Raw genomic sequence first — 27,587 nt, 5'->3', positions numbered from 1 at the left:
TGTGTAAACACAACTTCACTGAACAATTCCTGTGATCAGTGATCCATGTCTGGTCTTACCGGCGTCTTGTATAAAGACAACTTCACATCCCAATTCCTGTGATCAGGGATCCAAGTCTGGTCTTACCAGCGTCTGGTGGAAACACCACTTCACATCCCAATTCCTGTGATCAGTGATCCATGTCTGGTTTTACCCGCGTCTTGTATGAAGACAACTTCACATCCCAATTCCTGTGATCACTGATCCATGTCTGGTCTTACCAGAGTCCTGTGTAAAGACAACTTCACATCCCAATTCCTGTGATCAGTGATCCATGTCTGGTCTTACCAGCATCTTGCAGAAAGACAACTTCACATCCCAATTCCTGTGATCAGTGATCCATGTCTGGTCTTACCAGCGTCTTGCAGAAAGACAACTTCACATCCCAATTCCTGTGATCACTGATCCATGTCTGGTCTTACCAGCGTCTTGCAGAAAGACAACTTCACATCCCAATTCCTGTGATCAGTGATCCATGTCTGGTCTTACCAGCGTCTTGTGTAAAGTCAACTTCACATCCCAATTCCTCTGATCAGTGATCCATGTCTGGTCTTACCAGCGTCTTGTGTAAAGTCAACTTCACATCCCAATTCCTCCGATCACTGATCCATGTCTGGTCTTACCGGCGTCTTGTATAAAGACAACTTCACATCCCAATTCCTGTGATCAGTGATCCATGTCTGGTCTGACCAGCGTCCTGTGTAAAGTCAAATTCACATCCCAATTCCTGTGATCAGTGATCCATGTATGGTCTGACCAGTGTATCCTGTAAAGACAACTTCACATCCCAATTCCTCTGATCAGTGATCCATGTCTGGTCTTACCAGCGGCTTGTTTAAAGTCAACTTCACATCCCAATTCCTCTGATCAGTGATCCATGTCTGGTCTTACCAGCGTCTTGTGTAAAGTCAACTTCACATCCCAATTCCTCTGATCAGTGATCCATGTCTGGTCTTACCAGCGTCTTGTGTAAAGTCAACTTCACATCCCAATTCCTCCGATCACTGATCCATGTCTGGTCTTACCGGCGTCTTGTATAAAGACAACTTCACATCCCAATTCCTGTGATCAGTGATCCATGTCTGGTCTGACCAGCGTCCTGTGTAAAGTCAAATTCACATCCCAATTCCTGTGATCAGTGATCCATGTATGGTCTGACCAGTGTATCCTGTAAAGACAACTTCACATCCCAATTCCTCTGATCAGTGATCCATGTCTGGTCTTACCAGCGGCTTGTTTAAAGTCAACTTCACATCCCAATTCCTCTGATCAGTGATCCATGTCTGGTCTTACCAGCGTCTTGTGTAAAGTCAACTTCACATCCCAATTCCTCTGATCAGTGATCCATGTCTGGTCTTACCAGCGTCTTCTGTAACAACAACTTAACATCCGAATTCCTCTGATCACTAATCCATGTCTGGTCTTACCAGCGTCTTGTGTAAAGACAACTTCACATCCCAATTCCTGTGATCAGTGATCCATGTCTGGTCTTACCAGCGTCTTGTATAAAGACAACTTCACATCCCAATTCCTCTGATCAGTGATCCATGTCTGCTCTTACCAGCGTCTTGCAGAAAGACAACTTCACATCCCAATTCCTGAGATCACTGATCCATGTCTGGTCTTACCAGCGTCCTGTATAAAGACAACTTCACATCCCAATGCCTGTGATCAGTGATCCATGTCTGGTCTTACCAGCGTCTTCTGTAAAGACAACTTCACATCCCAATTCCTCTGATCAGTGATCCATGTCTGGTCTTACCAGCGTCTTCTGTAAAGACAACTTCACATCCCAATTCCTCTGATCAGTGATCCATGTCTGGTCGTACCAGCGTCTTGTGTAATCACAACTTCACATACCAATTCCTCTGATCAGTGATCCATGTATGGTCGTACCAGCGTCTTGTGTAAACACAACTTCACTGAACAATTCCTGTGATCAGTGATCCATGTCTGGTCTTACCAGCGTCTTTTATAAAGACAACTTCACATCCCAATTCCTGTGATCAGGGATCCATGTCTGGTCTTACCAGCGTCTGGTGGAAACACAACTTCACATCCCAATTCCTGTGATCAGTGATCCATGTCTGGTTTTACCCGCGTCTTGTGTAAAGACAACTTCACATCCCAATTCCTGTGATCAGTGATCCATGTCTGGTCTTACCAGCGTCTTGCAGAAAGATAACTTCACATCCCAATTCCTGTGATCAGTGATCCATGTCTGGTCTTACCAGCGTCTTGCAGAAAGACAACTTCACATCCCAATTCCTGTGATCAGTGATCCATGTCTGGTCTTACCAGCGTCTCGTGTAAAGTCAACTTCACATCCCAATTCCTCTGATCAGTGATCCATGTCTGGTCTTACCAGGGTCTTGTGTAAAGTCAACTTCACAGCCCAATTCCTCTGATCACTGATCCATGTCTGGTCTTACCAGCGTCTTGTGTATAGACAACTTCACATCCCAATTCCTGTGATCAGTGATCCATGTCTGGTCTTACCAGCGTCTGGTGTAAAGACAACTTCACATCCCAATTCCTGTGAACAGAGTTCCATGTCTGGTCTTACCAGCGTCTTGTGTAAAGACAACGTCACATCCCAATTCCTGTGATCAGTGATCCATGTCTGGTCTTACCAGCCTCTTGTGTAAAGACAACTTCACATCCCAATTCCTGTGATCAGTGATCCATGTCTGGTCTTACCCGCATCTTCTGTAACGACAACTTAACTTCCCTATTCATCTGGTCACTGATCCATGTCTGGTCTTACCAGCGTCTTCTGTAAAGACAACTTCACATCCCAATTCCTGTGATCAGTGATCCATGTCTGGTCTTACCAGCGTCTTCTGTAACGACAACTTAACATCCCAATTCCTCTGATCACTGATCCATGTCTGGTCTTACCAGCGTCTTGTGTAAAGACAACTTCACATCCCAATTCTTGTGATCAGTGATCCGTGTCTGGTCTTACCAGCGTCCTGTGTAAAGACAACTTCACATCCCAATTCCTGTGATCAGTGATCCATGTCTGGTCTTACCCGCGTCTTGTATAAAGACAACTTCACATCCCAATTCCTCTGATCACTGATCCATGTCTGGTATTACCAGCGTCTGGTGTAAACACAACTTCACATCCCAATTCCTGTGATCAGTGATCCATGTCTGAACTTACCAGCGTCTTGCAGAAAGACAACTTCACATCCCAATTCCTGTGATCAGTGATCCATGTCTGGTCTTCCCAGCGTCTTGTGTAAAGACAACTTCACATCCCAATTCCTCTGATCAGTGATCCATGTCTGGTCTTACCAGCGTCTTGTGTAAGGACGACGTCACATCCCAATTACTCTGATCAGTGATCTATGTCTGGTCTTACCAGCGTCTTGTGTAAAGACAACTTCACATCCCAATTCCTCTGATCAGTGATCCATGTCTGGTCTTACCAGCGTCTTGTGTAAAGTCAACTTCACATCCCAATTCCTGTGATCACTGATCCATGTCTGGTCTTACCAGCCTCTTCTGTAAAGACAACTTCACATCCCAATTCCTGTGATCAGTGATCCATGTCTGGTCTTACCAGCGTCTTGCAGAAAGACAACTTCACATCCCAATTCCTGTGATCAGTGATCCATGTCTGATCTTACCTGCCTCTTCTGTAAAGACAACTTAACATCCCGATTCCTGTGATCAGTGATCCCTGTCTGGTCTTACCCGCGTCTTGTGTAAAGTCAACTTCACATCCCAATTCCTGTGATCAGTGATCCATGTCTGGTCTTACCAGCGTCTTGCAGAAAGACAACTTCACATCCCAATTCCTGTGATCAGTGATCCATGTCTGGTCTTACCAGCGTCTTGTGTAAAGACAACTTCACATCCCAATTCCTCTGATCAGTGATCCATGTCTGGTCTTACCAGCGTCTTGTGTAAAGACGACTTCACATCCCAATTCCTCTGATCAGTGATCCATGTCTGGTCTTACCAGCGTCTTGTGTAAAGACGACTTCACATCCCGATTCCTCTGCTCAGTGATCCATGTCTGGTCTTACCAGCGTCTTGTGTAAAGACGACTTCACATCCCAATTCCTCTGATCAGTGATCTATGTCTGGTCTTACCAGCGTCTTGTGTAAAGACAACTTCACATCCCAATTCCTGTGATCAGTGTTCCATGTCTGGTCTTACCAGCGTCTTGTATAAAGACAACTTCACATCCCAATTCCTGTGATCAGTGATCCATGTCTGCTCTTACCAGCGTCTTGTGTAAAGACAACTTCACATCCCAATTCCTGTGATCAGTGATCCATGTCTGGTCTTACCAGCGTCTTCTGTAAAGACAACTTCACATCCCAATTCCTGTGATCAGTAATCCATGTCTGGTCTGACCAGCGTCCTGTGTAAAGTCAAATTCACATCCCAATTCCTGTGATCAGTGATCCATGTATGGTCTTACCAGCGTCTTCTGTAAAGACAACTTCACATCCCAATTCCTCTGATCAGTGATCCATGTCTGGTCTTACCAGCGGCTTGTGTAAAGTCAACTTCACATCCCAATTCCTCTGATCAGTGATCCATGTCTGGTCTTACCAGCGTCTTGTGTAAAGTCAACTTCACATCCCAATTCCTCTGATCAGTGATCCATGTCTCGTCCAACCAGCGTCCTGTGTAAAGTCAACTTCCCAGAACAATTCCTGTGATCAGTGATCCATGTCTGGTCTTACCAGCGTCTTCTGTAACAACAACTTAACATCCGAATTCCTCTGATCACTAATCCATGTCTGGTCTTACCAGCGTCTTGTGTAAAGACAACTTCACATCCCAATTCCTGTGATCAGTGATCCATGTCTGGTCTTACCAGCGTCTTGTATAAAGACAACTTCACATCCCAATTCCTCTGATCAGTGATCCATGTCTGGTCTTACCAGCGTCTTGCAGAAAGACAACTTCACATCCCAATTCCTGAGATCACTGATCCATGTCTGGTCTTACCAGCGTCCTGTATAAAGACAACTTCACATCCCAATGCCTGTGATCAGTGATCCATGTCTGGTCTTACCAGCGTCTTCTGTAAAGACAACTTCACATCCCAATTCCTCTGATCAGTGATCCATGTCTGGTCTTACCAGCGTCTTCTGTAAAGACAACTTCACATCCCAATTCCTCTGATCAGTGATCCATGTCTGGTCGTACCAGCGTCTTGTGTAATCACAACTTCACATACCAATTCCTCTGATCAGTGATCCATGTCTGGTCGTACCAGCGTCTTGTGTAAACACAACTTCACTGAACAATTCCTGTGATCAGTGATCCATGTCTGGTCTGACCAGCGTCTTTTATAAAGACAACTTCACATCCCAATTCCTGTGATCAGGGATCCATGTCTGGTCTTACCAGCGTCTGGTGGAAACACAACTTCACATCCCAATTCCTGTGATCAGTGATCCATGTCTGGTTTTACCCGCGTCTTGTGTAAAGACAACTTCACATCCCAATTCCTGTGATCAGTGATCCATGTCTGGTCTTACCAGAGTCCTGTGTAAAGACAACTTCACATCCCAATTCCTGTGATCAGTGATCCATGTCTGGTCTTACCAGCGCCTTGCAGAAAGACAACTTCACATCCCAATTCCTGTGATCAGTGATCCATGTCTGGTCTTACCAGCGTCTTGCAGAAAGACAACTTCACATCCCAATTCCTGTGATCAGTGATCCATGTCTGGTCTTACCAGCGTCTTGTGTAAAGTCAACTTCACATCCCAATTCCTCTGATCAGTGATCCATGTCTGGTCTTACCAGCGTCTTGTGTAAAGTCAAACTCACAGCCCAATTCCTCTGATCACTGATCCATGTCTGGTCTTACCAGCGTCTTGTGTATAGACAACTTCACATCCCAATTCCTGTGATCAGTGATCCATGGCTGGTCTTACCAGCGTCTGGTGTAAAGACAACTTCACATCCCAATTCCTGTGAACAGAGTTCCATGTCTGGTCTTACCAGCGTCTTGTGTAAAGACAACGTCACATCCCAATTCCTGTGATCAGTGATCCATGTCTGGTCTTACCAGCCTCTTGTGTAAAGACAACTTCACATCCCAATTCCTGTGATCAGTGATCCATGTCTGGTCTTACCCGCATCGTCTGTAACGACAACTTAACTTCCCTATTCCTCTGGTCACTGATCCATGTCTGGTCTTACCAGCGTCTTCTGTAAAGACAACTTCACATCCCAATTCCTGTGATCAGTGATCCATGTCTGGTCTTACCAGCGTCTTCTGTAACGAAAACTTAACATCCCAATTCCTCTGATCACTGATCCATGTCTGGTCTTACCAGCGTCTTGTGTAAAGACAACTTCACATCCCAATTCTTGTGATCAGTGATCCGTGTCTGGTCTTACCAGCGTCCTGTGTAAAGACAACTTCACATCCCAATTCCTGTGATCACTGATCCATGTCTGGTATTACCAGCGTCTTGTGTAAAGTCAACTTCACATCCCAATTCCTGTGATCACTGATCCATGTCTGCTCTTACCAGCGACATCTGTAAAGTCAACTTCACATCCCAATTCCTGTGATCACTGATCCATGTCTGGTCTTACCAGCGTCTTGTATAAAGACAACTTCACAGAACAATTCCTCTGATCAGTGATCCATGTCTGGTCTGACCAGCGTCTTGTGTAAAGACAACTTCACATCCCAATTCCTGTGATCAGTGATCCATCTCTGGTCTTACCAGCGTCTTGTGTAAAGACAACTTCAGATCCCAATTCCTCTGATCAGTGATCCATGTCTGGTCTTACCAGCGTCTTGTGTAAAGACAACTTCACATCCCAATTCCTCTGATCAGTGATACATGTCTGGTCTTACCAGCGTCTTGTGTAAAGACAACTTCACATCACAATTCCTGTGTCCCGTGATCCATGTCTGGTCTGACCAGCGTCCTGTGTAAAGTCAAATTCACATCCCAATTCCTGTGATCAGTGATCCATGTCTGGTCTGACCAGTGTCTCCTGTAAAGACAACTTCACATCCCAATTCCTCTGATCAGTGATCGATGTCTGGTCTTACCAGCGTCTTGTGTAAACACAACTTCACATACCAATTCCTCTGATCAGTGATCCATGTATGGTCGTACCAGCGTCTTGTGTAAACACAACTTCACTGAACAATTCCTGTGATCAGTGATCCATGTCTGGTCTTACCAGCGTCTTGTATAAAGACAACTTCACATCCCAATTCCTGTGATCAGGGATCCAAGTCTGGTCTTACCAGCGTCTGGTGGAAACACAACTTCACATCCCAATTCCTGTGATCAGTGATCCATGTCTGGTTTTACCCGCGTCTTGTATGAAGACAACTTCACATCCCAATTCCTGTGATCACTGATCCATGTCTGGTCTTACCAGAGTCCTGTGTAAAGACAACTTCACATCCCAATTCCTGTGATCAGTGATCCATGTCTGGTCTTACCAGCATCTTGCAGAAAGACAACTTCACATCCCAATTCCTGTGATCAGTGATCCATGTCTGGTCTTACCAGCGTCTTGCAGAAAGACAACATCACATCCCAATTCCTGTGATCACTGATCCATGTCTGGTCTTACCAGCGTCTTGCAGAAAGACAACTTCACATCCCAATTCCTGTGATCAGTGATCCATGTCTGGTCTTACCAGCGTCTTGTGTAAAGTCAACTTCACATCCCAATTCCTGTGATCAGTGATCCATGTCTGGTCTTACCAGCGTCTTGCAGAAAGACAACTTCACATCCCAATTCCTGTGATCAGTGATCCATGTCTGGTCTTACCAGCGTCTTGCAGAAAGACAACTTCACATCCCAATTCCTGTGATCAGTGATCCATGTCTGGTCTTACCAGCGTCTTGTGTAAAGTCAACTTCACATCCCAATTCCTCTGATCAGTGCTCCATGTCTGGTCTTACCAGCGTCTTGTGTAAAGTCAACTTCACATCCCAATTCCTCCGATCACTGATCCATGTTTGGTCTTACCAGCGTCTTGTGTATAGACAACTTCGCATCCCAATTCCTGTGATCAGTGATCCATGTCTGGTCTTACCAGCGTCTTCTATAAAGACAACTTCACATCCCAATTCCTGTGATCAGTGATCCATGTCTGGTCTTACCAGCGTCTTCTGTAACGACAACTTAACATCCCAATTCCTCTGATCACTGACCCATGTCTGGTCTTACCAGCGTCTTGTGTAAAGACAACTTCACATCCCAATTCTTGTGATTAGTGATCCGTGTCTGGTCTTACCAGCGTCCTGTGTAAAGAAAACTTCACATCCCAATTCCTGTGATCAGTGATACATTTCTGGTCTTACCCGCGTCTTGTATAAAGACAACTTCACATCCCAATTCCTCTGATCACTGATCCATGTCTGGTCTTACCAGCGTCTGGTTTAAACACAACTTCACATCCCAATTCCTGTGATCAGTGATCCATGTCTGGTCTGACCAGCCTCTTCTGTAAAGACATCTTCACATCCCAATTCCTGTGATCAGTGATCCATGTCTGGTCTTACCAGCGTCTTGCAGAAAGACAACTTCACATCCCAATTCCTGTGATCAGTGATCCATGTCTGGTCTGACCAGCCTCTTCTGTAAAGACACTTCACATCCCAATTCCTGTGATCAGTGATCCATGTCTGGTTTTAACAGCGTCTTGTGTAAAGACAACTTCACATCCCAATTCCTCTGATCAGTGATCCATGTCTGGTCTTACCAGCGTCTTGTGTAAACACAACTTCACATCCCAATTCCTCTGATCAGTGATCCATGTCTGGTCTTACCAGCGTCTTGTGTAAAGACAACTTCACATCCCAATTCCTCTGATCAGTAATCCATGTCTGGTCGTACCAGCGTCTTGTGTAAACACAACTTCACATACCAATTCCTCTGATCAGTGATCCATGTATGGTCTTACCAGCGTCTGGTGGAAACACAACTTCACATCCCAATTCCTGTGATCACTGATCCATGTCTGGTCTTACCCGCGTCTGGTGTAAAGTCAACTTCACATCCCAATTCCTGTGATCAGTGATCCATGTCTGGTTTTACCCGCGTCTTGTATAAAGACAACATCACATCCCAATTCCTGTGATCAGTGATCCATGTCTGGTCTTACCAGAGTCCTGTGTAAAGACAACTTCACATCCCAATTCCTGTGATCAGTGACCCATGTCTGGTTTTACCAGAGTCCTGTGTAAAGACAACTTCACATCCCAATTCCTGTGATCAGTGATCCATGTCTGGTCTTACCAGAGTCCTGTGTAAAGACAACTTCACATCCCAATTCCTGTGATCAGTGATCCATGTCTGGTCTTACCCGCGTCTTGTGTAAACACAACTTCACATCCCAATTCCTGTGATCAGTGATCCATGTCTGGTCTTACCAGAGTCCTGTGTAAAGACAACTTCACATCCCAATTCCTCTGATCAGTGATCCATGTCTGGTCTTACCAGCGTCTTGTGTAAAGTCAACTTCACATCCCAATTCCTCTGATCAGTGATCCATGTCTGGTCTTACCAGCGTCTTGTGTAAAGTCAACTTCACATCCCAATTCCTCCGATCACTGATCCATGTTTGGTCTTACCAGCGTCTTGTGTATAGACAACTTCGCATCCCAATTCCTGTGATCAGTGATCCATGTCTGGTCTTACCAGCGTCTTGTGTAAAGACAACGTCACATCCCAATTCCTGTGATCAGTGATCCATGTCTGGTCTTAACAGCGTCTTCTGTAAAGACAACTTCACATCCCAATTCCTGTGATCAGTGATCCATGTCTGGTCTTACCAGCGTCTTGCAGAAAGACAACTTCACATCCCAATTCCTGTGATCAGTGATCCATGTCTGGTCTTACCAGCGTCTTGCAGAAAGACAACTTCACATCCCAATTCCTGTGATCAGTGATCCATGTCTGGTCTGACCAGCGTCTTGCAGAAAGACAACTTCACATCCCAATTCCTGTGATCACTGATCCATGTCTGGTCTTACCAGCGTCTTGTGTATAGACAACTTCGCATCCCAATTCCTGTGATCAGTGATCCATGTCTGGTCTTACCAGCGTCTTCTGTAAAGACAACTTCACATCCCAATTCCTGTGATCAGTGATCCATGTCTGGTCTTACCAGCGTCTTCTATAAAGACAACTTCACATCCCAATTCCTGTGATCAGTGATCCATGTCTGGTCTTACCAGCGTCTTCTGTAACGACAACTTAACATCCCAATTCCTCTGATCACTGATCCATGTCTGGTCTTACCAGCGTCTTGTGTAAAGACAACTTCACATCCCAATTCCTGTGATCAGTGATCCATGTCTGGTCTTAACAGCGTCTTCTATAAAGACAACTTCACATCCCAATTCCTGTGATCAGTGATCCATGTCTGGTCTTACCAGCGTCTTCTGTAACGACAACTTAACATCCCAATTCCTCTGATCACTGATCCATGTCTGGTCTTACCAGCGTCTGGTTTAAACACAACTTCACATCCCAATTCCTGTGATCAGTGATCCATGTCTGGTCTGACCAGCCACTTCTGTAAAGACAACTTCACATCCCAATTCCTGTGATCAGTGATCCATGTCTGGTCTTACCAGCGTCTTGCAGAAAGACAACTTCACATCCCAATTCCTGTGATCAGTGATCCATGTCTGGTCTGACCAGCCTCTTCTGTAAAGACAACTTCACATCCCAATTCCTGTGATCAGTGATCCATGTCTGGTCTTACCAGAGTCCTGTGTAAAGACAACTTCACATCCCAATTCCTGTGATCAGTGATCCATGTCTGGTCTTACCAGGCTCCTGTGTAAAGACAACTTCACATCCCAATTCCTGTGATCAGTGATCCATGTCTGGTCTTACCAGAGTCCTGTGTAAAGACAACTTCACATCCCAATTCCTCTGATCAGTGATCCATGTCTGGTCTTACCAGCGTCTTGCAGAAAGACAACTTCACATCCCAATTCCTGTGATCAGTGATCCATGTCTGGTCTTACCAGCGTCTTGTGTAAAGTCAACTTCACATCCCAATTCCTCTGATCAGTGATCCATGTCTGGTCTTACCAGCGTCTTGTGTAAAGTCAACTTCTCATCCCAATTCCTCTGATCACTGATCCATGTCTGGTCTTACCAGCGTCTTGTGTAAAGTCAACTAAACATCCCAATTTCTCTGATCACTGATCCATGTCTGGTCTTACCAGCGTCTTGTGTAAAGACAACTTCACATCCCAATTCCTGTGATCACTGATCCATGTCTGGTCTTACCAGCGTCTTGTGTAAAGACAACTTCACATCCCAATTCCTGTGATCAGTGATCCATGTCTGGTCTTACCCGCGTCTTGTATAAAGACAACTTCACATCCCAATTCCTCTGATCACTGATCCATGTCTGGTCTTACCAGCGTCTGGTGTAAACACAACTTCACATCCCAATTCCTGTGATCAGTGATCCATGTCTGATCTTACCAGCGTCTTGCAGAAAGACAACTTCACATCCCAATTCCTGTGATCAGTGATCCATGTCTGGTCTTACCAGCGTCTTGTGTAAAGACAACTTCACATCCCAATTCCTCTGATCAGTGATCCATGTCTGGTCTTACCAGCGTCTTGTGTAAAGACGACTTCACATCCCAATTCCTGTGATCACTGATCCATGTCTGGTCTTACCAGCGTCCTGTATAAAGACAACTTCACATCCCAATTCCTGTGATCAGTGATCCATGTCTGGTCTGACCAGCCTCTTCTGTAAAGACAACTTCACATCCTAATTCCAGTGATCAGTGATCCATGTCTGGTCTTACCAGCGTCCAGTGTAAAGTCAACTTCACATCCCAATTCCTCTGATCAGTGATCCATGTCTGGTCTTACCAGCGTCTTGTGTAAAGACAACTTCACATCCCAATTCCTCTGATCAGTGATCCATGTCTGGTCTTAACAGCGTCTTGTGTAAAGACGACTTCACATCCCAATTCCTCTGATCAGTGATCTATGTCTGGTCTTACCAGCGTCTTGTGTAAAGACTACTTCACATCCCAATTCCTGTGATCACTGATCCATGTCTGGTCTTACCAGCGTCCTGTATAAAGACAACTTCACATCCCAATTCCAGTGATCAGTGATCCATGTCTGGTCTTACCAGCCTCTTCTGTAAAGACAACTTCACATCCTAATTCCAGTGATCAGTGATCCATGTCTGGTCTTACCAGCGTCCTGTGTAAAGTCAACTTCACATCCGAATTCCTCTGATCAGTGATCCATGTCTGGTTTTACCAGAGTCCTGTGTAAAGACAACTTCACATCCCAATTCCTGTGATCAGTGATCCATGTCTGGTCTTACCAGAGTCCTGTGTAAAGACAACTTCACATCCCAATTCCTGTGATCAGTGATCCATGTCTGGTCTTACCCGCGTCTTGTGTAAACACAACTTCACATCCCAATTCCTGTGATCAATGATCCATGTCTGGTTTTACCCGCGTCTTGTATAAAGACAACTTCACATCCCAATTCCTGTGATCAGTGATCCATGTCTGGTCTTACCAGAGTCCTGTATAAAGACAACTTCACATCCCAATTCCTCTGATCAGTGATCCATGTCTGGTCTTACCAGCGTCTTGCAGAAAGACAACTTCACATCCCAATTCCTGTGATCAGTGATCCATGTCTGGTCTTACCAGAGTCCTGTGTAAAGACAACTTCACATCCCAATTCCTGTGATCAGTGATCCATGTCTGGTCTTACCAGGGTCCTGTGTAAAGACAACTTCACATCCCAATTCCTGTGATCAGTGATCCATGTCTGGTCTTACCAGAGTCCTGTGTAAAGACAACTTCACATCCCAATTCCTCTGATCAGTGATCCATGTCTGGTCTTACCAGCGTCTTGAATAAAGACAACTTCACATCCCAATTCCTGTGATCAGGGATCCATGTGTGGTCTTACCAGGGTCTGGTGTAAACACAACTTCACTTCCCAATTCCTGTGATCAGTGATCCATGTCTGGTCTTACCAGCGTCTGGTAGAAACACAACTTCACATCCCAATTCCTGTGATCACTGATCCATGTCTGGTCTTACCCGCGTCTGGTGTAAAGTCAACTTCACATCCCAATTCCTGTGATCAGTGATCCATGTCTGGTTTTACCCGCGTCTTGTATAAAGACAACTTCACATCCCAATTCCTGTGATCAGTGATCCATGTCTGGTCTTACCAGAGTCCTGTGTAAAGACAACTTCACATCCCAATTCCTGTGATCAGTGATCCATGTCTGGTTTTACCAGAGTCCTGTGTAAAGACAACTTCACATCCCAATTCCTCTGATCAGTGATCCATGTCTGGTCTTACCAGCGTCTTGTGTAAAGACAACTTCACATCCCAATTCCTCTGATCAGTAATCCATGTCTGGTCGTACCAGCGTCTTGTGTAAACACAACTTCACATACCAATTCCTCTGATCTGTGATCCATGTATGGTCGTATCAGCGTCTTGTGTAAACACAACTTCACAGAACAATTCCTGTGATCAGTGATCCATGTCTGGTCTTACCAGCGTCTTGAATAAAGACAACTTCACATCCCAATTCCTGTGATCAGGGATCCATGTGTGGTCTTACCAGGGTCTGGTGTAAACACAACTTCACTTCCCAATTCCTGTGATCAGTGATCCATGTCTGGTCTTACCAGCGTCTGGTGGAAACACAACTTCACATCCCAATTCCTGTGATCACTGATCCATGTCTGGTCTTACCCGCGTCTGGTGTAAAGTCAACTTCACATCCCAATTCCTGTGATCAGTGATCCATGTCTGGTTTTACCCGCGTCTTGTATAAAGACAACTTCACATCCCAATTCCTGTGATCAGTGATCCATGTCTGGTCTTACCAGAGTCCTGTGTAAAGACAACTTCACATCCCAATTCCTGTGATCAGTGACCCATGTCTGGTTTTACCAGAGTCCTGTGTAAAGACAACTTCACATCCCAATTCCTGTGATCAGTGATCCATGTCTGGTCTTACCAGAGTCCTGTGTAAAGACAACTTCACATCCCAATTCCTGTGATCAGTGATCCATGTCTGGTCTTACCAGCGTCTGGTGAAAACACAACATCACATCCCAATTCCTGTGATCAGTGATCCATGTCTGATCTTACCAGCGTCTTGCAGAAAGACAACTTCACATCCCAATTCCTGTGATCAGTGATCCATGTCTGGTCTTACCAGCGTCTTGTGTAAAGACAACTTCACATCCCAATTCCTCTGATCAGTAATCCATGTCTGGTCGTACCAGCGTCTTGTGTAAACACAACTTCACATACCAATTCCTCTGATCAGTGATCCATGTATGGTCGTATCAGCGTCTTGTGTAAACACAACTTCACAGAACAATTCCTGTGATCAGTGATCCATGTCTGGTCTTACCAGCGTCTTGAATAAAGACAACTTCACATCCCAATTCCTGTGATCAGGGATCCATGTGTGGTCTTACCAGGGTCTGGTGTAAACACAACTTCACTTCCCAATTCCTGTGATCAGTGATCCATGTCTGGTCTTACCAGCGTCTGGTAGAAACACAACTTCACATCCCAATTCCTGTGATCAGTGATCCATGTCTGGTCTTACCAGTGTCCTGTGTAAAGACAACTTCACATCCCAATTCCTGTGATCAGTGATCCATGTCTGGTCTTACCAGAGTCCTGTGTAAAGACAACTTCACATCCCAATTCCTCTGATCAGTAATCCATGTCTGGTCGTACCAGCGTCTTGTGTAAACACAACTTCACATACCAATTCCTCTGATCAGTGATCCATGTATGGTCGTATCAGCGTCTTGTGTAAACACAACTTCACAGAACAATTCCTGTGATCAGTGATCCATGTCTGGTCTTACCAGCGTCTTGAATAAAGACAACTTCACATCCCAATTCCTGTGATCAGGGATCCATGTGTGGTCTTACCAGGGTCTGGTGTAAACACAACTTCACTTCCCAATTCCTGTGATCAGTGATCCATGTCTGGTCTTACCAGCGTCTGGTAGAAACACAACTTCACATCCCAATTCCTGTGATCAGTGATCCATGTCTGGTCTTACCAGAGTCCTGTGTAAAGACAACTTCACATCCCAATTCCTGTGATCAGTGATCCATGTCTGGTCTTACCAGCGTCTTGTGTAAAGACAACTTCACATCCCAATTCCTCTGATCAGTAATCCATGTCTGGTCGTACCAGCGTCTTGTGTAAACACAACTTCACATACCAATTCCTCTGATCAGTGATCCATGTATGGTCGTATCAGCGTCTTGTGTAAACACAACTTCACAGAACAATTCCTGTGATCAGTGATCCATGTCTGGTCTTACCAGCGTCTTGAATAAAGACAACTTCACATCCCAATTCCTGTGATCAGGGATCCATGTGTGGTCTTACCAGGGTCTGGTGTAAACACAACTTCACTTCCCAATTCCTGTGATCAGTGATCCATGTCTGGTCTTACCAGCGTCTGGTGTAAAGTCAACTTCACATCCCAATTCCTGTGATCAGTGATCCATGTCTGGTTTTACCCGCGTCTTGTATAAAGACAACTTCACATCCCAATTCCTGTGATCAGTGATCCATGTCTGGTCTTACCAGAGTCCTGTGTAAAGACAACTTCACATCCCAATTCCTGTGATCAGTGATCCATGTCTGGTCTTACCAGCGTCTGGTGTAAAGTCAACTTCACATCCCAATTCCTGTGATCAGTGATCCATGTCTGGTCTTACCAGAGTCCTGTGTAAAGACAACTTCACATCCCAATTCCTGTGATCAGTGATCCATGTCTGGTTTTACCAGAGTCCTGTGTAAAGACAACTTCACATCCCAATTCCTGTGATCAGTGATCCATGTCTGGTCTTACCAGAGTCCTGTGTAAAGACAACTTCACATCCCAATTCCTCTGATCACTGATCCATGTCTGGTCTTACCAGCGTCTTGTGTAAACACAACTTCACATCCCAATTCCTCTGATCAGTGATCCATGTCTGGTCTTACCAGCGTCTTGTGTAAAGACAACTTCACATCCCAATTCCTCTGATCAGTAATCCATGTCTGGTCGTACCAGCGTCTTGTGTAAACACAACTTCACATACCAATTCCTCTGATCAGTGATCCATGTCTGGTCTTACCAGCGTCTTGTGTAAAGACAACTTCACAGAACAATTCCTGTGATCAGTGATCCATGTCTGGTCTTACCAGCGTCTTGAATAAAGACAACTTCACATCCCAATTCCTGTGATCAGGGATCCATGTGTGGTCTTACCAGGGTCTGGTGTAAACACAACTTCACTTCCCAATTCCTGTGATCAGTGATCCATGTCTGGTCTTACCAGCGTCTGGTGGAAACACAACTTCACATCCCAATTCCTGTGATCACTGATCCATGTCTGGTCTTACCCGCGTCTGGTGTAAAGTCAACTTCACATCCCAATTCCTGTGATCAGTGATCCATGTCTGGTTTTACCCGCGTCTTGTATAAAGACAACTTCACATCCCAATTCCTGTGATCAGTGATCCATGTCTGGTCTTACCAGAGTCCTGTGTAAAGACAACTTCACATCCCAATTCCTGTGATCAGTGACCCATGTCTGGTTTTACCAGAGTCCTGTGTAAAGACAACTTCACATCCCAATTCCTGTGATCAGTGATCCATGTCTGGTCTTACCAGAGTCCTGTGTAAAGACAACTTCACATCCCAATTCCTGTGATCAGTGATCCATGTCTGGTCTTACCAGAGTCCTGTGTAAAGACAACTTCACATCCCAATTCCTGTGATCAGTGATCCATGTCTGGTCTTACCCGCGTCTTGTGTAAACACAACTTCACATCCCAATTCCTGTGATCAGTGATCCATGTCTGGTTTTACCCGCGTCTTGTATAAAGACAACTTCACATCCCAATTCCTGTGATCAGTGATCCATGTCTGGTCTTACCAGAGTCCTGTGTAATGACAACTTCACATCCCAATTCCTCTGATCAGTGATCCATGTCTGGTCTTACCAGCGTCTTGCAGAAAGACAACATCACATCCCAATTCCTGTGATCACTGATCCATGTCTGGTCTTACCAGCGTCTTGCAGAAAGACAACTTCACATCCCAATTCCTGTGATCAGTGATCCATGTCTGGTCTTACCAGCGTCTTGTGTAAAGTCAACTTCACATCCCAATTCCTGTGATCAGTGATCCATGTCTGGTCTTACCAGCGTCTTGCAGAAAGACAACTTCACATCCCAATTCCTGTGATCAGTGATCCATGTCTGGTCTTACCAGCGTCTTGTGTAAAGTCAACTTCACATCCCAATTCCTCTGATCAGTGATCCATGTCTGGTCTTACCAGCGTCTTGTGTAAAGTCAACTTCACATCCCAATTCCTCCGATCACTGATCCATGTCTGGTCTTACCAGCGTCTTGTGTATAGACAACTTCGCATCCCAATTCCTGTGATCAGTGATCCATGTCTGGTCTTACCAGCGTCTTGTGTAAAGACAACGTCACATCCCAATTCCTGTGATCAGTGATCCATGTCTGGTCTTACCAGCGTCTTCTGTAAAGACAACTTCACATCCCAATTCCTGTGATCAGTGATCCATGTCTGGTCTTACCAGCGTCTTCTATAAAGACAACTTCACATCCCAATTCCTGTGATCAGTGATCCATGTCTGGTCTTACCAGCGTCTTCTGTAACGACAACTTAACATCCCAATTCCTCTGATCACTGATCCATGTCTGGTCTTACCAGCGTCTTGTGTAAAGACAACTTCACATCCCAATTCTTGTGATTAGTGATCCGTGTCTGGTCTTACCAGCGTCCTGTGTAAAGAAAACTTCACATCCCAATTCCTGTGATCAGTGATCCATGTCTGGTCTTACCAGCGTCTGGTGTCAACACAACTTCACATCCCAATTCCTGTGATCAGTGATCCATGTCTGGTCTTACCCGCGTCTTGTATAAAGACAACTTCACATCCCAATTCCTCTGATCACTGATCCATGTCTGGTCTTACCAACGTCTGGTTTAAACACAACTTCACATCCCAATTCCTGTGATCAGTGATCCATGTCTGGTCTGACCAGCCACTTCTGTAAAGACAACTTCACATCCCAATTCCTGTGATCAGTGATCCATGTCTGGTCTTACCAGCGTCTTGCAGAAAGACAACTTCACATCCCAATTCCTGTGATCAGTGATCCATGTCTGGTCTGACCAGCCTCTTCTGTAAAGACAACTTCACATCCCAATTCCTGTGATCAGTGATCCATGTCTGGTCTTACCAGAGTCCTGTGTAAAGACAACTTCACATCCCAATTCCTGTGATCAGTGATCCATGTCTGGTCTTACCAGGGTCCTGTGTAAAGACAACTTCACATCCCAATTCCTGTGATCAGTGATCCATGTCTGGTCTTACCAGAGTCCTGTGTAAAGACAACTTCACATCCCAATTCCTCTGATCAGTGATCCATGTCTGGTCTTACCAGCGTATTGCAGAAAGACAACTTCACATCCCAATTCCTGTGATCAGTGATCCATGTCTGGTCTTACCAGCGTCTTGTGTACAGTCAACGTCACATCCCAATTCCTCTGATCAGTGATCCATGTCTGGTCTTACCAGCGTCTTGTGTAAAGTCAACTTCTCATCCCAATTCCTCTGATCACTGATCCATGTCTGGTCTTACCAGCGTCTTGTGTAAAGTCAACTAAACATCCCAATTTCTCTGATCACTGATCCATGTCTGGTCTTACCTGCGTCTTGTGTAAAGACAACTTCACATCCCAATTCCTGTGATCACTGATCCATGTCTGGTCTTACCAGCGTCTTGTGTAAAGACAACTTCACATCCCAATTCCTGTGATCAGTGATCCATGTCTGGTCTTACCCGCGTCTTGTATAAAGACAACTTCACATCCCAATTCCTCTGATCACTGATCCATGTCTGGTCTTACCAGCGTCTGGTGTAAACACAACTTCACATCCCAATTCCTGTGATCAGTGATCCATGTCTGATCTTACCAGCGTCTTGCAGAAAGACAACTTCACATCCCAATTCCTGTGATCAGTGATCCATGTCTGGTCTTACCAGCGTCTTGTGTAAAGACAACTTCACATCCCAATTCCTCTGATCAGTGATCCATGTCTGGTCTTACCAGCGTCTTGTGTAAAGACGACTTCACATCCCAATTCCTGTGATCACTGATCCATGTCTGGTCTTACCAACGTCCTGTATAAAGACAACTTCACATCCCAATTCCTGTGATCAGTGATCCATGTCTGGTCTGACCAGCCTCTTCTGTAAAGACAACTTCACATCCTAATTCCAGTGATCAGTGATCCATGTCTGGTCTTACCAGCGTCCTGTGTAAAGTCAACTTCACATCCCAATTCCTCTGATCAGTGATCCATGTCTGGTCTTACCAGCGTCTTGTGTAAAGACAACTTCACATCCCAATTCCTCTGATCAGTGATCCATGTCTGGTCTTAACAGCGTCTTGTGTAAAGACGACTTCACATCCCAATTCCTCTGATCAGTGATCTATGTCTGGTCTTACCAGCGTCTTGTGTAAAGACAACTTCACATCCCAATTCCTGTGATCACTGATCCATGTCTGGTCTTACCAGCGTCCTGTATAAAGACAACTTCACATCCCAATTCCAGTGATCAGTGATCCATGTCTGGTCTTACCAGCCTCTTCTGTAAAGACAACTTCACATCCTAATTCCAGTGATCAGTGATCCATGTCTGGTCTTACCAGCGTCCTGTGTAAAGTCAACTTCACATCCCAATTCCTCTGATCAGTGATCCATGTCTGGTCTTACCAGCGTCTTGTGTAAAGTCAACTTCACATCCCAATTCCTCTGATCAGTGATCCATGTCTGGTCTTACCAGCGTCTTGTGTAAACACAACTTCACATCCCAATTCCTCTGATCAGTGATCCATGTCTGGTCTTACCAGCGTCTTGTGTAAAGACAACGTCACATCCCAATTCCTCTGATCAGTAATCCATGTCTGGTCGTACCAGCGTCTTGTGTAAACACAACTTCACATACCAATTCCTCTGATCAGTGATCCATGTATGGTCGTATCAGCGTCTTGTGTAAACACAACTTCACAGAACAATTCCTGTGATCAGTGATCCATGTCTGGTCTTACCAGCGTCTTGAATGAAGACAACTTCACATCCCAATTCCTGTGATCAGGGATCCATGTGTGGTCTTACCAGGGTCTGGTGTAAACACAACTTCACTTCCCAATTCCTGTGATCAGTGATCCATGTCTGGTCTTACCAGCGTCTGGTGGAAACACAACTTCACATCCCAATTCCTGTGATCACTGATCCATGTCTGGTCTTACCCGCGTCTGGTGTAAAGTCAACTTCACATCCCAATTCCTGTGATCAGTGATCCATGTCTGGTTTTACCAGAGTCCTGTGTAAAGACAACTTCACATCCCAATTCCTGTGATCAGTGATCCATGTCTGGACTTACCAGAGTCCTGTGTAAAGACAACTTCACATCCCAATTCCTGTGATCAGTGATCCATGTCTGGTCTTACCAGAGTCCTGTGTAAAGACAACTTCACATCCCAATTCCTGTGATCAGTGATCCATGTCTGGTCTTACCCGCGTCTTGTGTAAACACAACTTCACATCCCAATTCCTGTGATCAGTGATCCATGTCTGGTTTTACCCGCGTCTTGTATAAAGACAACTTCACATCCCAATTCCTGTGATCAGTGATCCATGTCTGGTCTTACCAGAGTCCTGTGTAAAGACAACTTCACATCCCAATTCCTGTGATCAGTGATCCATGTCTGGTCTTACCAGGGTCCTGTGTAAAGACAACTTCACATCCCAATTCCTCTGATCAGTGATCCATGTCTGGTCTTACCAGCGTCTTGCAGAAAGACAACTTCACATCCCAATTCCTGTGATAACTGATCCATGTCTGGTCTTAACAGCGTCTTGTGTAAAGACAACTTCACATCCCAATTCCTGTGATCACTGATCCATGTCTGGTCTTACCAGCGTCTTGTGTAAAGACAACTTCACATCCCAATTCCTGTGATCAGTGATCCATGTCTGGTCTTACCCGCGTCTTGTATAAAGACAACATCACATCCCAATTCCTCTGATCACTGATCCATGTCTGGTCTTACCAGCGTCTGGTGTAAACACAACTTCACATCCCAATTCCTGTGATCAGTGATCCATGTCTGATCTTACCAGCGTCTTGCAGATAGACAACTTCACATCCCAATTCCTGTGATCAGTGATCCATGTCTGGTCTTACCAGCGTCTTGTGTAAAGACAAATTCTCATCCCAATTCCTCTGATCTGTGATCTATGTCTGGTCTTACCAGCGTCTTGTGTAAAGACAACTTCACATCCCAATTCCTCTGATCAGTGATCCATGTCTGGTCCTACCAGCGTCTTGTATAAAGACAACTTCACATCCCAATTCCTGTGATCAGTGATCCATGTCTGGTCTTACCAGCGTCTTGTGTAAAGTCAACTTCACATCCCGATTCCTGTGATCACTGATCCATGTCTGGTCTTACCAGCGACATCTGTAAAGTCAACTTCACATCCCAATTCCTGTGATCACTGATCCATGTCTGGTCTTACCAGCGTCTTGTATAAAGACAACTTCACAGAACAATTCCTCTGATCAGTGATCCATGTCTGGTCTTACCAGAGTCCTGTGTAAAGACAACTTCACATCCCAATTCCTGTGATCAGTGATCCATGTCTGGTCTTACCAGGGTCCTGTGTAAAGACAACTTCACATCCCAATTCCTGTGATCAGTGATCCATGTCTGGTCTTACCAGAGTCCTGTGTAAAGACAACTTCACATCCCAATTCCTCTGATCAGTGATCCATGTCTGGTCTTACCAGCGTATTGCAGAAAGACAACTTCACATCCCAATTCCTGTGATCAGTGATCCATGTCTGGTCTTACCAGCGTCTTGTGTACAGTCAACTTCACATCCCAATTCCTCTGATCAGTGATCCATGTCTGGTCTTACCAGCGTCTTGTGTAAAGTCAACTTCTCATCCCAATTCCTCTGATCACTGATCCATGTCTGGTCTTACCAGCGTCTTGTGTAAAGTCAACTAAACATCCCAATTTCTCTGATCACTGATCCATGTCTGGTCTTACCTGCGTCTTGTGTAAAGACAACTTCACATCCCAATTCCTGTGATCACTGATCCATGTCTGGTCTTACCAGCGTCTTGTGTAAAGACAACTTCACATCCCAATTCCTGTGATCAGTGATCCATGTCTGGTCTTACCCGCGTCTTGTATAAAGACAACTTCACATCCCAATTCCTCTGATCACTGATCCATGTCTGGTCTTACCAGCGTCTGGTGTAAACACAACTTCACATCCCAATTCCTGTGATCAGTGATCCATGTCTGATCTTACCAGCGTCTTGCAGAAAGACAACTTCACATCCCAATTCCTGTGATCAGTGATCCATGTCTGGTCTTACCAGCGTCTTGTGTAAAGACAACTTCACATCCCAATTCCTCTGATCAGTGATCCATGTCTGGTCTTACCAGCGTCTTGTGTAAAGACGACTTCACATCCCAATTCCTGTGATCACTGATCCATGTCTGGTCTTACCAACGTCCTGTATAAAGACAACTTCACATCCCAATTCCTGTGATCAGTGATCCATGTCTGGTCTGACCAGCCTCTTCTGTAAAGACAACTTCACATCCTAATTCCAGTGATCAGTGATCCATGTCTGGTCTTACCAGCGTCCTGTGTAAAGTCAACTTCACATCCCAATTCCTCTGATCAGTGATCCATGTCTGGTCTTACCAGCGTCTTGTGTAAAGACAACTTCACATCCCAATTCCTCTGATCAGTGATCCATGTCTGGTCTTAACAGCGTCTTGTGTAAAGACGACTTCACATCCCAATTCCTCTGATCAGTGATCTATGTCTGGTCTTACCAGCGTCTTGTGTAAAGACAACTTCACATCCCAATTCCTGTGATCACTGATCCATGTCTGGTCTTACCAGCGTCCTGTATAAAGACAACTTCACATCCCAATTCCAGTGATCAGTGATCCATGTCTGGTCTTACCAGCCTCTTCTGTAAAGACAACTTCACATCCTAATTCCAGTGATCAGTGATCCATGTCTGGTCTTACCAGCGTCCTGTGTAAAGTCAACTTCACATCCCAATTCCTCTGATCAGTGATCCATGTCTGGTCTTACCAGCGTCTTGTGTAAAGTCAACTTCACATCCCAATTCCTCTGATCAGTGATCCATGTCTGGTCTTACCAGCGTCTTGTGTAAACACAACTTCACATCCCAATTCCTCTGATCAGTGATCCATGTCTGGTCTTACCAGCGTCTTGTGTAAAGACAACTTCACATCCCAATTCCTCTGATCAGTAATCCATGTCTGGTCGTACCAGCGTCTTGTGTAAACACAACTTCACATACCAATTCCTCTGATCAGTGATCCATGTATGGTCGTATCAGCGTCTTGTGTAAACACAACTTCACAGAACAATTCCTGTGATCAGTGATCCATGTCTGGTCTTACCAGCGTCTTGAATGAAGACAACTTCACATCCCAATTCCTGTGATCAGGGATCCATGTGTGGTCTTACCAGGGTCTGGTGTAAACACAACTTCACTTCCCAATTCCTGTGATCAGTGATCCATGTCTGGTCTTACCAGCGTCTGGTGGAAACACAACTTCACATCCCAATTCCTGTGATCACTGATCCATGTCTGGTCTTACCCGCGTCTGGTGTAAAGTCAACTTCACATCCCAATTCCTGTGATCAGTGATCCATGTCTGGTTATACCCGCGTCTTGTATAAAGACAACTTCACATCCCAATTCCTGTGATCAGTGATCCATGTCTGGTCTTACCAGAGTCCTGTGTAAAGACAACTTCACATCCCAATTCCTGTGATCAGTGATCCATGTTTGGTTTTACCAGAGTCCTGTGTAAAGACAACTTCACATCCCAATTCCTGTGATCAGTGATCCATGTCTGGACTTACCAGAGTCCTGTGTAAAGACAACTTCACATCCCAATTCCTGTGATCAGTGATCCATGTCTGGTCTTACCAGAGTCCTGTGTAAAGACAACTTCACATCCCAATTCCTGTGATCAGTGATCCATGTCTGGTCTTACCCGCGTCTTGTGTAAACACAACTTCACATCCCAATTCCTGTGATCAGTGATCCATGTCTGGTTTTACCCGCGTCTTGTATAAAGACAACTTCACATCCCAATTCCTGTGATCAGTGATCCATGTCTGGTCTTACCAGAGTCCTGTGTAAAGACAACTTCACATCCCAATTCCTGTGATCAGTGATCCATGTCTGGTCTTACCAGGGTCCTGTGTAAAGACAACTTCACATCCCAATTCCTGTGATCAGTGATCCATGTCTGGTCTTACCAGAGTCCTGTGTAAAGACAACTTCACATCCCAATTCCTCTGATCAGTGATCCATGTCTGGTCTTACCAGCGTCTTGCAGAAAGACAACTTCACATCCCAATTCCTGTGATAACTGATCCATGTCTGGTCTTAACAGCGTCTTGTGTAAAGACAACTTCACATCCCAATTCCTGTGATCACTGATCCATGTCTGGTCTTACCAGCGTCTTGTGTAAAGACAACTTCACATCCCAATTCCTGTGATCAGTGATCCATGTCTGGTCTTACCCGCGTCTTGTATAAAGACAACATCACATCCCAATTCCTCTGATCACTGATCCATGTCTGGTCTTACCAGCGTCTGGTGTAAACACAACTTCACATCCCAATTCCTGTGATCAGTGATCCATGTCTGATCTTACCAGCGTCTTGCAGATAGACAACTTCACATCCCAATTCCTGTGATCAGTGATCCATGTCTGGTCTTACCAGCGTCTTGTGTAAAGACAAATTCTCATCCCAATTCCTCTGATCTGTGATCTATGTCTGGTCTTACCAGCGTCTTGTGTAAAGACAACTTCACATCCCAATTCCTCTGATCAGTGATCCATGTCTGGTCCTACCAGCGTCTTGTATAAAGACAACTTCACATCCCAATTCCTGTGATCAGTGATCCATGTCTGGTCTTACCAGCGTCTTGTGTAAAGTCAACTTCACATCCCGATTCCTGTGATCACTGATCCATGTCTGGTCTTACCAGCGACATCTGTAAAGTCAACTTCACATCCCAATTCCTGTGATCACTGATCCATGTCTGGTCTTACCAGCGTCTTGTATAAAGACAACTTCACAGAACAATTCCTCTGATCAGTGATCCATGTCTGGTCTGACCAGCGTCTTGTGTAAAGACAACTTCACATCCCAATTCCTGTGATCAGTGATCCATCTCTGGTCTTACCAGCGTCTTTTGTAAAGACAACTTCAGATCCCAATTCCTCTGATCAGTGATCCATGTCTGGTCTTACCAGCGTCTTGTGTAAAGACAACTTCACATCCCAATTCCTCTGATCACTGATCCATGTCTGGTCTTACCAGCGTCTTGTGTAAAGACAACTTCACATCACAATTCCTGTGACCCGTGATCCATGTCTGGTCTGACCAGCGTCCTGTGTAAAGTCAAATTCACATCCCAATTCCTCTGATCAGTGATCCATGTCTGGTCTTACCAGCGTCTTGTGTAAACACAACTTCACATACCAATTCCTCTGATCAGTGATCCATGTATGGTCGTACCAGCGTCTTGTGTAAACACAACTTCACTGAACAATTCCTGTGATCAGTGATCCATGTCTGGTCTTACCGGCGTCTTGTATAAAGACAACTTCACATCCCAATTCCTGTGATCAGGGATCCAAGTCTGGTCTTACCAGCGTCAGGTGGAAACACCACTTCACATCCCAATTCCTGTGATCAGTGATCCATGTCTGGTTTTACCCGCGTCTTGTATGAAGACAACTTCACATCCCAATTCCTGTGATCACTGATCCATGTCTGGTCTTACCAGAGTCCTGTGTAAAGACAACTTCACATCCCAATTCCTGTGATCAGTGATCCATGTCTGGTCTTACCAGCATCTTGCAGAAAGACAACTTCACATCCCAATTCCTGTGATCAGTGATCCATGTCTGGTCTTACCAGCGTCTTGCAGAAAGACAACTTCACATCCCAATTCCTGTGATCACTGATCCATGTCTGGTCTTACCAGCGTCTTGCAGAAAGACAACTTCACATCCCAATTCCTGTGATCAGTGATCCATGTCTGGTCTTACCAGCGTCTTGTGTAAAGTCAACTTCACATCCCAATTCCTCTGATCAGTGATCCATGTCTGGTCTTACCAGCGTCTTGTGTAAAGTCAACTTCACATCCCAATTCCTCCGATCACTGATCCATGTCTGGTCTTACCAGCGTCTTGTGTATAGACAACTTCACATCCCAATTCCTGTGATCAGTGATCCATGTCTGGTCTTACCAGCGTCTTGTGTAAAGACAACGTCACATCCCAATTCCTGTGATCAGTGATCCATGTCTGGTCTTACCAGCGTCTTCTGTAAAGACAACTTCACATCCCAATTCCTGTGATCAGTGATCCATGTCTGGTCTTACCAGCGTCTTCTATAAAGACAACTTCACATCCCAATTCCTGTGATCAGTGATCCATGTCTGGTCTTACCAGCGTCTTCTGTAACGACAACTTAACATCCCAATTCCTCTGATCACTGATCCATGTCTGGTCTTACCAGCGTCTTGTGTAAAGACAACTTCACATCCCAATTCTTGTGATTAGTGATCCGTGTCTGGTCTTACCAGCGTCCTGTGTAAAGAAAACTTCACATCCCAATTCCTGTGATCAGTGATCCATGTCTGGTCTTACCAGCGTCTGGTGTCAACACAACTTCACATCCCAATTCCTGTGATCAGTGATCCATGTCTGGTCTTACCCGCGTCTTGTATAAAGACAACTTCACATCCCAATTCCTCTGATCACTGATCCATGTCTGGTCTTACCAGCGTCTTGTGTAAAGACAACTTCACATCCCAATTCCTCTGATCAGTGATCCATGTCTGGTCTTACCAGCGTCTTGTGTAAAGACAACTTCACATCCCAATTCCTCTGATCAGTGATCCATGTCTGGTCTTAACAGCGTCTTGTGTAAAGACAACTTCACATCCCAATTCCTGTGATCAGTGATCCATGTCTGGTCTGACCAGCCTCTTCTGTAAAGACAACTTCACATCCCAATTCCAGTGATCAGTGATCCATGTCTGGTCTTACCAGCGTCCTGTGTAAAGTCAACTTCACATCCCAATTCCTCTGATCAGTGATCCATGTCTGGTCTTACCAGCGTCTTGTGTAAAGACAACTTCACATCCCAATTCCTCTGATCAGTGATCCATGTCTGGTCTTAACAGCCTCTTGTGTAAAGACGACTTCACATCCCAATTCCTCTGGTCAGTGATCCATGTCTGGTCTGACCAGCGTCCTGTGTAAAGTCAAATTCACATCCCAATTCCTGTGATCAGTGATCCATGTCT

The sequence above is a fragment of the Hypanus sabinus genome, chromosome 31 (assembly GCF_030144855.1).
Source record: "Hypanus sabinus isolate sHypSab1 chromosome 31, sHypSab1.hap1, whole genome shotgun sequence".
In the NCBI taxonomy this organism is placed as follows: Eukaryota; Metazoa; Chordata; class Chondrichthyes; order Myliobatiformes; family Dasyatidae; genus Hypanus; species Hypanus sabinus.
The sequence above is the reverse complement of the archived record's forward strand: the minus strand, read 5'-3'. Positions refer to the sequence as shown.